Source organism: Apodemus sylvaticus, chromosome X, assembly GCF_947179515.1.
Source record: "Apodemus sylvaticus chromosome X, mApoSyl1.1, whole genome shotgun sequence".
Classification (NCBI taxonomy): Eukaryota; Metazoa; Chordata; class Mammalia; order Rodentia; family Muridae; genus Apodemus; species Apodemus sylvaticus.
The window spans coordinates 89,432,058-89,439,508 of record NC_067495.1 but is presented as its reverse complement, the minus strand read 5'-3'; the positions used below and the strand labels follow the sequence as shown (position 1 = coordinate 89,439,508).

At 35.5% G+C, this 7,451-nt stretch overlaps 1 pseudogene; it reads left to right on the top strand.

Moving 5' to 3' along the window:
- Window positions 1-923: 923 nt before the first annotated feature.
- LOC127674581 (fructose-bisphosphate aldolase A-like) overlaps window positions 924-7,451 on the top strand; it is a 29,601-nt pseudogene continuing 23,073 nt past the window's right edge.

The following is a 7,451-nucleotide window of genomic DNA, read 5'->3' as shown; positions in this document are numbered from 1 at the left end:
CTCTAATCCCAATCCCTCTCCACATCCCTTCCCATTCAGATTCACCCCATTTCTGTTTCTAATTTCTGACCCATAATTTGTCCGGCATATAAGAATTGAAGGAACACACATTGAAGAAGCTGAGGAATTGGCTAACCAATGACTGGCTCAACTTGACTCTCATCCTATGGGCAAGAGCCAATAGTTGACACTACTGATACTCTGTTATGGTTGCAGACAGGAGCCCAGCATAACTGTTCTATGAAAGTAAGTTTAGCTGACTAAAACAGATGCAGAGCCCATATCAAAATAGTAAACCGAACTCTGCAAGTCTTGTGAAAGAGGTGAGGGAAGGATTGAGGAACCCATAGGAAATGGGGACACCACAGGAAGACCAACAGAGCCAACTAACCTAGACCCTTAGGGCTCTCAGAGACTGAACCACCAAAGAGCGAGCATCAGCTGGACCTAGGAACCTACAAACATATGTAGCAAATGTGCATCTCGGTCTTCATGTGGGTCCCCCAACAACTGGAGCAAGGACTTAGCCTGACTCAGTTACCTGCCATGTGGATCCTGTTCCTCTATCTGGGATGGCCTGGCTGGCCTAATAGGAAGAGGATTTATATAGTCTTGTACTGACTTGAGGTGCCAGGAATCATTTCTCAATAAAAAATAATGCCAAGTATCTCTTAAATTCTTGCCAAAAAGTTCTGTGAACAAGGGTTTTTTCACAGGAGAACAATTGTCGCTTAGACATAGCCAATAATTTGGATAACACTATGAAGATTCAGAAGACCCTTTCTTCTCCAGTCCCTGCCAAGGAATTACCACTTGTATGAATACCCCATGATAAAGGCATTTCCTGTGCCAATGACCTCCTAGGTACAGTGGCCTGAGATCTGAAACTGACATTAATTCCTGTTGAAGGAACTTCTGCCAACATGAAGGCACCTGCCATAAAGACCTTGATCAGTCTCTTTGTATCTGTCCTGCTGGACATGCTGGAAGGTTCTGTGACGATCACAATGAATGTGCTGGTATCCATTGTCACAATGGAGCCATGAGCCAGGGTGGAATCAATGGCTACTCCTGCTATTGTAAGCCTGGCATTCTAAATCATTTTGACTTAGAAGTAGACGAATATGCTTCTGATCCCTGAAAGAATGAGACTGTATTCTTCACAGAGATAGAAAGATACATGTGTGTCTGTCTATAAGAGAATTCTGCTGTGAAGTGTGAATTTGAATATAATAAATGTAGATCCTAGCCATGTCTACATGGTGGCACATGTAAGGATGCTCATGGAGATTACTTCTGTGACTACGTAGCTGGATTTCTTAGAGATCACTGTGAACTCAACTTTGATGAATGAGTCAGTCAGCTATATCTCCATGGAGGTCTATGTGTGGAAGGAGGAAACAACTACCATGACTGTAGAGGTAGTGGATTCACAGGGACACCCTGTGAGATTGTGATGACTCTCTGTTGGTCAAAGCTTTGTCACAATAATACAACATGTGAAGACACTGTTGACAGCTATATTTGTCACTGCTGGCCTGAATACATAGGTGTTCTGTGTGAGACAGACATAAATGAATGCAGTAGCTACCCCTGTCAACTTGGGGAAAAATGTGCTGAGCTGTCCTAAGACAATCAATAAGGACCTCCTTCAACTACCTTTGCAGCCTCAGGCTGTGTTTGTACCTGTCATCCTAGATTCAGAGACAGAAGCCTAGTATATCTGTTCTCTGAGAGGGTCCACCAAGCAGCTTACTGAAGCAGATACAGAGACCTATAGTCAAACAATAGACTGAGCTCAGGAAGAGGCAGGTGAATGACTGAGAACAAAAAGGGGTCATGGACTCCACAAAAAGGCCAACAGAGTCAACTAACCTGGACCCTTGGGGGCTCCCAGAGATAACCACTAACCAAAAAACATTCAAGGGCTAGAACTAACCCCTTCTCCCACATATGTAGCAGATGTGCACTTTAGTCCAGGACCATGTGGCTCTAGGACACCTGGAGTGGGGGCTTACCCTAGTTCTGTTACTAGTCTAGGATCCATTTCCCCTAATTGAGCTGCCTTGTCTGACATCAGTGAGAGAGGATGTGTCTACCCCCTCAGTGGAGTGAGGTGCTTTGGTGGGTTTTTATCCAGAGGAGTGTCCTTATCTTAGAGGTAAAGGGGAGAGATTGTGGAGAGAGAAGCCATGTGGGGGTGGTACTCAGAGGAAAAGAGCACTGTGATCAGATTGTAAATTGAATAAACTAGTGGAAAAATGGGAGGGAAAGTGGACAGGGCTGGGGGAGGGGGAACCTGACCTGGTATTGGGTGAGGGAAATGGACTGAAGCCCTCAGGGCCAGCAGAAAGAATGGAAACAGGCAACCTATAGAGGTAGGAGGTTGAGGGAACCCTCCAGAATGCAGCAGAGACCTGGGAGGTGACAAATTCTCAGGTCTCAAAGGGAGGAACCTTAGATGAAATGCCTGACCGAAGTGAGAGGAAACTTATAGAGCCCACCTCCAGCAGGAAGACAGGGCATCAAATGAGGGAAGGGGGGCATCCCACAGTCACAACTCTGACTCATAATTGTTCCTGTCTGAAAGAATTACAGGGATGGAAATGGAGAGGAGCCTGAAGAAAGGGAGGTCTAGTGACAGGCCCAAAGTGGGATCCAGCTCAAGGGGAGGCCCAAGGCCTGACACTATTACTGAGTCTATGGATCACTTGCACAAAAAAGGACTTATCTTGACTGCTTTCCCAAGGACACAACAAGCCTCTGAAAAATCATATGCAGATATCTGTACCCAACAAATTGACAGAAGCTGCAGACCGCTATGGTTGAATTAGGACAAAGCTGGAAGAAGTCGAGTAGGAGGGTGACCCTTCAGGAGGACCAGCATTTTCAATTACACTGGACTCCAGAGATCTCTCAGACATTGGACCATCAACTAGGCAGCATACACCAGCGAATATGAGGCCCCCAAAACACATATAGCAGAGAACTCCCGGGTCTTGTTTTAGTCAGAGACGATGCACCTAACTCTTGAGACCAGAGGCCCCAAAGTGGTCAGGTGGGGTAGGGGTTGAGGGCTGGAGACATTGTTATGTAGACAGGAGGTTGGAGAGGAGGAATGGGATGTGGAATCATCAGAGGGTAGACCAGGGGATAAGGAATAAACTAGAGTGTAAATAAATAAATAAATAAATAAATAAATAAATAAATAAATAAATAAATTGGCTTCTCAGGAATAATAATACAATTAAATATAAGATACAACAAAACCATGCACATAATAATTTGACAAAACAAAGAAAAATAAGGTATAGACCCCAGGAGAGATAACAAGAAACAGAGTCCCACTTGTTCATACAATCAGAAATCCAATAGAAGCACTATTCTGGAAACCATAATATATACAAAAAGTACCTCATTCCCTAGCTGGTGTCCCTAACCATATTTTTATGCAGATAAAAACAGAATGGGTGTAATGTCTTAATAAACAAAAACATGTATATATTTGGTATAAAATGTGTTAGATGCTTTCAAATTTCTAGTAGAACCCTCTTTGGATATAAAAAACAAATAAACTGAAAAATTGTATCATGTTATCAAAAAACATTGTGATTCAAAATGTACTGGTTTTTAAAGTGGCTATTAGAACGTAAATCTTTAGGAAATATTAAAAATATGTATATATATATATACATATATATATATATTAATAGTTGTTGTTCAGACCATTTAATTAAGTGTATTTTTATTGTCTTTGTAAGTAAACACGTGTAGGATGAAATAAAATTCAAAAGAGAAATAATAAATGGACAGAAGTCAATTGTTTATTTTGTGGTATTTCCAGGAATTGAATAACTAGTTTTCAAAACATGTCATTAGGAACAATTATCAAAGATTTAAAATATAATTAGTGTTTGATCTACTAATGCTTATAAAATAATATATTCTAAGACAAGAGTGCTATTTTGCTTTTATTTCAGCTTAACTCAACTCAGAGTCATATGGGAAGAGAGAACTTCAAGTGAAGGATTGCATAGAGCAGACTGGCCTCTGGCCAAGTCAGTGAGAGATTGTTTTGTTTGATGCCTAATATGGGAAAGTCTAGGCAGGTGGTCTTCAGCTTTACTAGAAAGCCAGTGAGCAAAATTTGAAGCCATTGTTGTTCCTTGGATTCTGATTAAAGTTAGTGCCTTCCAGTGCCTTGACTTTGTTAGTAGCAGACTATGACCTAGAAGCTATACACCGAAATAATCCTTTTCCCCACAAATACTCCTTGTACTCAAAACTTTTATCACAGCAATGGAAAAGAACCTAGACTAATTTTTTTTAAATTAACATCTAAATCTGATATTTTATATCAACCCCAAACATATCAATATATATTATTTTTGTCCATACTATAAATTATTGATATGAATGTATAAATGAGTATGTTCTCCTTGTTCTACATCTCTAAGGTAAAGGATGTGAACAACTGAAAAATTGTATATAGAGAAATTTACTAAATAGTTCCAGATTCAGATATGCTGACAGATCAGAACTATTCAGATCTTTCTAACCTCATATAATTAAAATAAAGAAAATTGATATTATTTATCTCAACATCAAACTTATTTACTTATAATATTTTCTTGTCATAACCATAGTTTCTTCTTTTTTTCTGGTGATCCTATATTTCTGAACTATTTTGCCTTTTTAATAAAAATGTTTCAGAGCACCTACCATTGTCAGTAGGCTTGATTCCATTAAGAACTCTAATTGCCATTGTGATTAATAATGTATTTCTCTATAGATATTTTCTATAAATTTCATGATGAATTGAAGTCACAAATTTTCATTGTATTTTATTAGGTGATCCACTGACATTTATAAAATAAAAGGTCAGTTCAATAGATTAAAGTAGTTATAATCATCCTGGTAGTGACCAAAGAGTTACTTGTTAAAATGAGGAAATAGCAGAAAACAATCTGGCTGAAAAGTTCATAAAGTTGAACAGCAGAATGTATCTAATTGTCCTATTTCTTCAAAAGGTCATAAACTTTGTCACATTTTGTAAATGTCACAGTTGCATATATAGAAATATCTTTAATACAACTTAGTAAAGAGAGGAGTTCAAAACAAATGGCTGGAAATAGAACTGATTGAGTCCTTATTTATAAAATATCTGCTAAATAAGTTTGCTTTCAGATGTTGACACAGAATAATTAGAAATGTTTTGGAAGAGAAATAATGTAAAATTATTCATAAATCTAGAGTGATCTGATTTTAAGTGTTGAAATTTTGACAATGTTCACATTTATTTTTGTTCTTGAAAAAGAATAAATAGGAAGAAATTATTTTTAAGATATCTTAAAAACTGTGTTGTGCTTTGAATTATTCTTTCTTTTGAGTTCTGTGTCCTTTTACTCAAAAAATTTTTTGATCTAGAATGTGAAAAACAAGAAAATATTTCTAATGACAGTTTGTTTCCCTACTTGCCTAAGTTAGCATTAATATTTATAAAAATCTGTACTTGATCATTGTAATTATGTATGTTTTCCAATTTAAATGTTATATTAGGAATCATTATCCAAAATGCAATTACATAACAGTATAACAGGAAGTATGTTCTAACAAACTATTTAAAAGATCAATTCAAGAATTATTTAATTATTTTGGGACATCATACCTGTCTTTTACTTTGTAATTTTTATTTTTATAGACCTACTCTGCAATGCAACATATTAGCCTGCAAATTTATCTAAAGTAAAAAAGATAAGGTCAAAATTCCACAAAAAGTTTAGAATCTCTTTCTGTCGAGATGCATAAAACTTGTTATGCAATATGCTCATGATCTGATTTTGTTTTCTTAACAAAAGAACTAGTTATTTATTAGTTCTATAATTTAATAATCTTCTATTCTGAAAATAAAAAAGAATGAGTACTCATTATTTGAATGTGTGAGATGAGAAGAATTTTGGATATCATTTCTTGTTGGGCTTTTAGAATATTTACATAACTGCAAAATACGATTGAAGTATAAAAAAAATCCATGTATGTTTCATGTTCACCTTTTTATTTATTGTTTTCATCTTACATGAACCTCAGCAGAACATTTACTAATGGACTAGTCATTAACATGAAGTAAAATTGGGAGATACGATATGATAGGACTTTTAGAATGTGTGAACTAGAGGGAGAAAGTTAAATCACAGAGGAATGTTTCTAAGCACCTGAAACTTTTCTCTTTATTCCATTCTCAACTATTACAGGGTGAATATCATCTTCTAAGGCATGTATTAAACATGACGCTACTTTTCACCATGGACCCAACTGAATCCAACTAAAAATTGAATAACAACATAGTGTAAAAAGAAATTTCATATATGTAAATTATTTATTTCAGGTATGTTGTTCAAAACAATTGTCCTAGTTCTTGTTAATAGTAGACACAACTGACTTGACTAGAACCTACATGATAACACTTGTAAAGTTTCCAGGTGTACTGAAGGGTGTTAACAAGAAAACTGAAGATATTCAATAATCAGTTACAATAGTTTAGAGTTTCAAACACCTATACACTGAATCAGACCATATATAACCATTTGAAATTGATGATTTTAATTTTCTTTTAGTATAATGACATGTGCATTTCCCAATTTGTTCTTGTCATTAGTTCATTGCTATTTATTTCTGAGTTCTTAGCCTATTGAAACAATTGCCAGTTTGATTTATGTACTTGTTGAAGAAAATCTAAATTCATTACGTTATGGATAAGTCTCTATAATCATGAAGGTACATTGTTTGTTTGAAGATAAAATTTCAATTATTACTTATAAATAGCCAGGAGAATAATTACCAGGTCATATAGTATTTGATTAATTTTGTAAGAAACTGCTAAATCTTCTTTTCCAGAGTAATTTAATAATTTTATCATCAACTTGCAAAACAAAGTAGTTTCATCATAAGTTCCCTGCTAATATTTTTTTATATTAGCCATGGCAATTATGCATAATGTTGAATAACTTTTAATAGTCTCTTTTGGTATTCATAAGCCATCTTTGGTGAGACTCTGAAATAGCATTTAAAGTCTTATCTATTGGTTAAAAGGGTTTTGCTTCTTTAGAGTTTATGTTTACATAATTTTTATGTTTCCAGATATGTCTTCTTTCAGAGATACAATTGTCAAAAAATCCTTGTAACAAAAGTATGTTTTCGTTTTTTCATTCTTTACATAAAACTGAGCAGATTGTGCTACAACTTGAATCTTGATCTGTTATTTCACATATACTAGTACATTAATATTTCTATATATATGACAAAATCAGTCAAATTTTTACTGCAGTTAAATTGGAGGGATTTTGAATGGAAATATATGAATCATGCATGTCAAGTCATCCTAGGAACAAAGTACATTTAGAGTTTCAAGTCTTTACATTTTACGGTTATTCATTTTATATTATTTTTGAAAT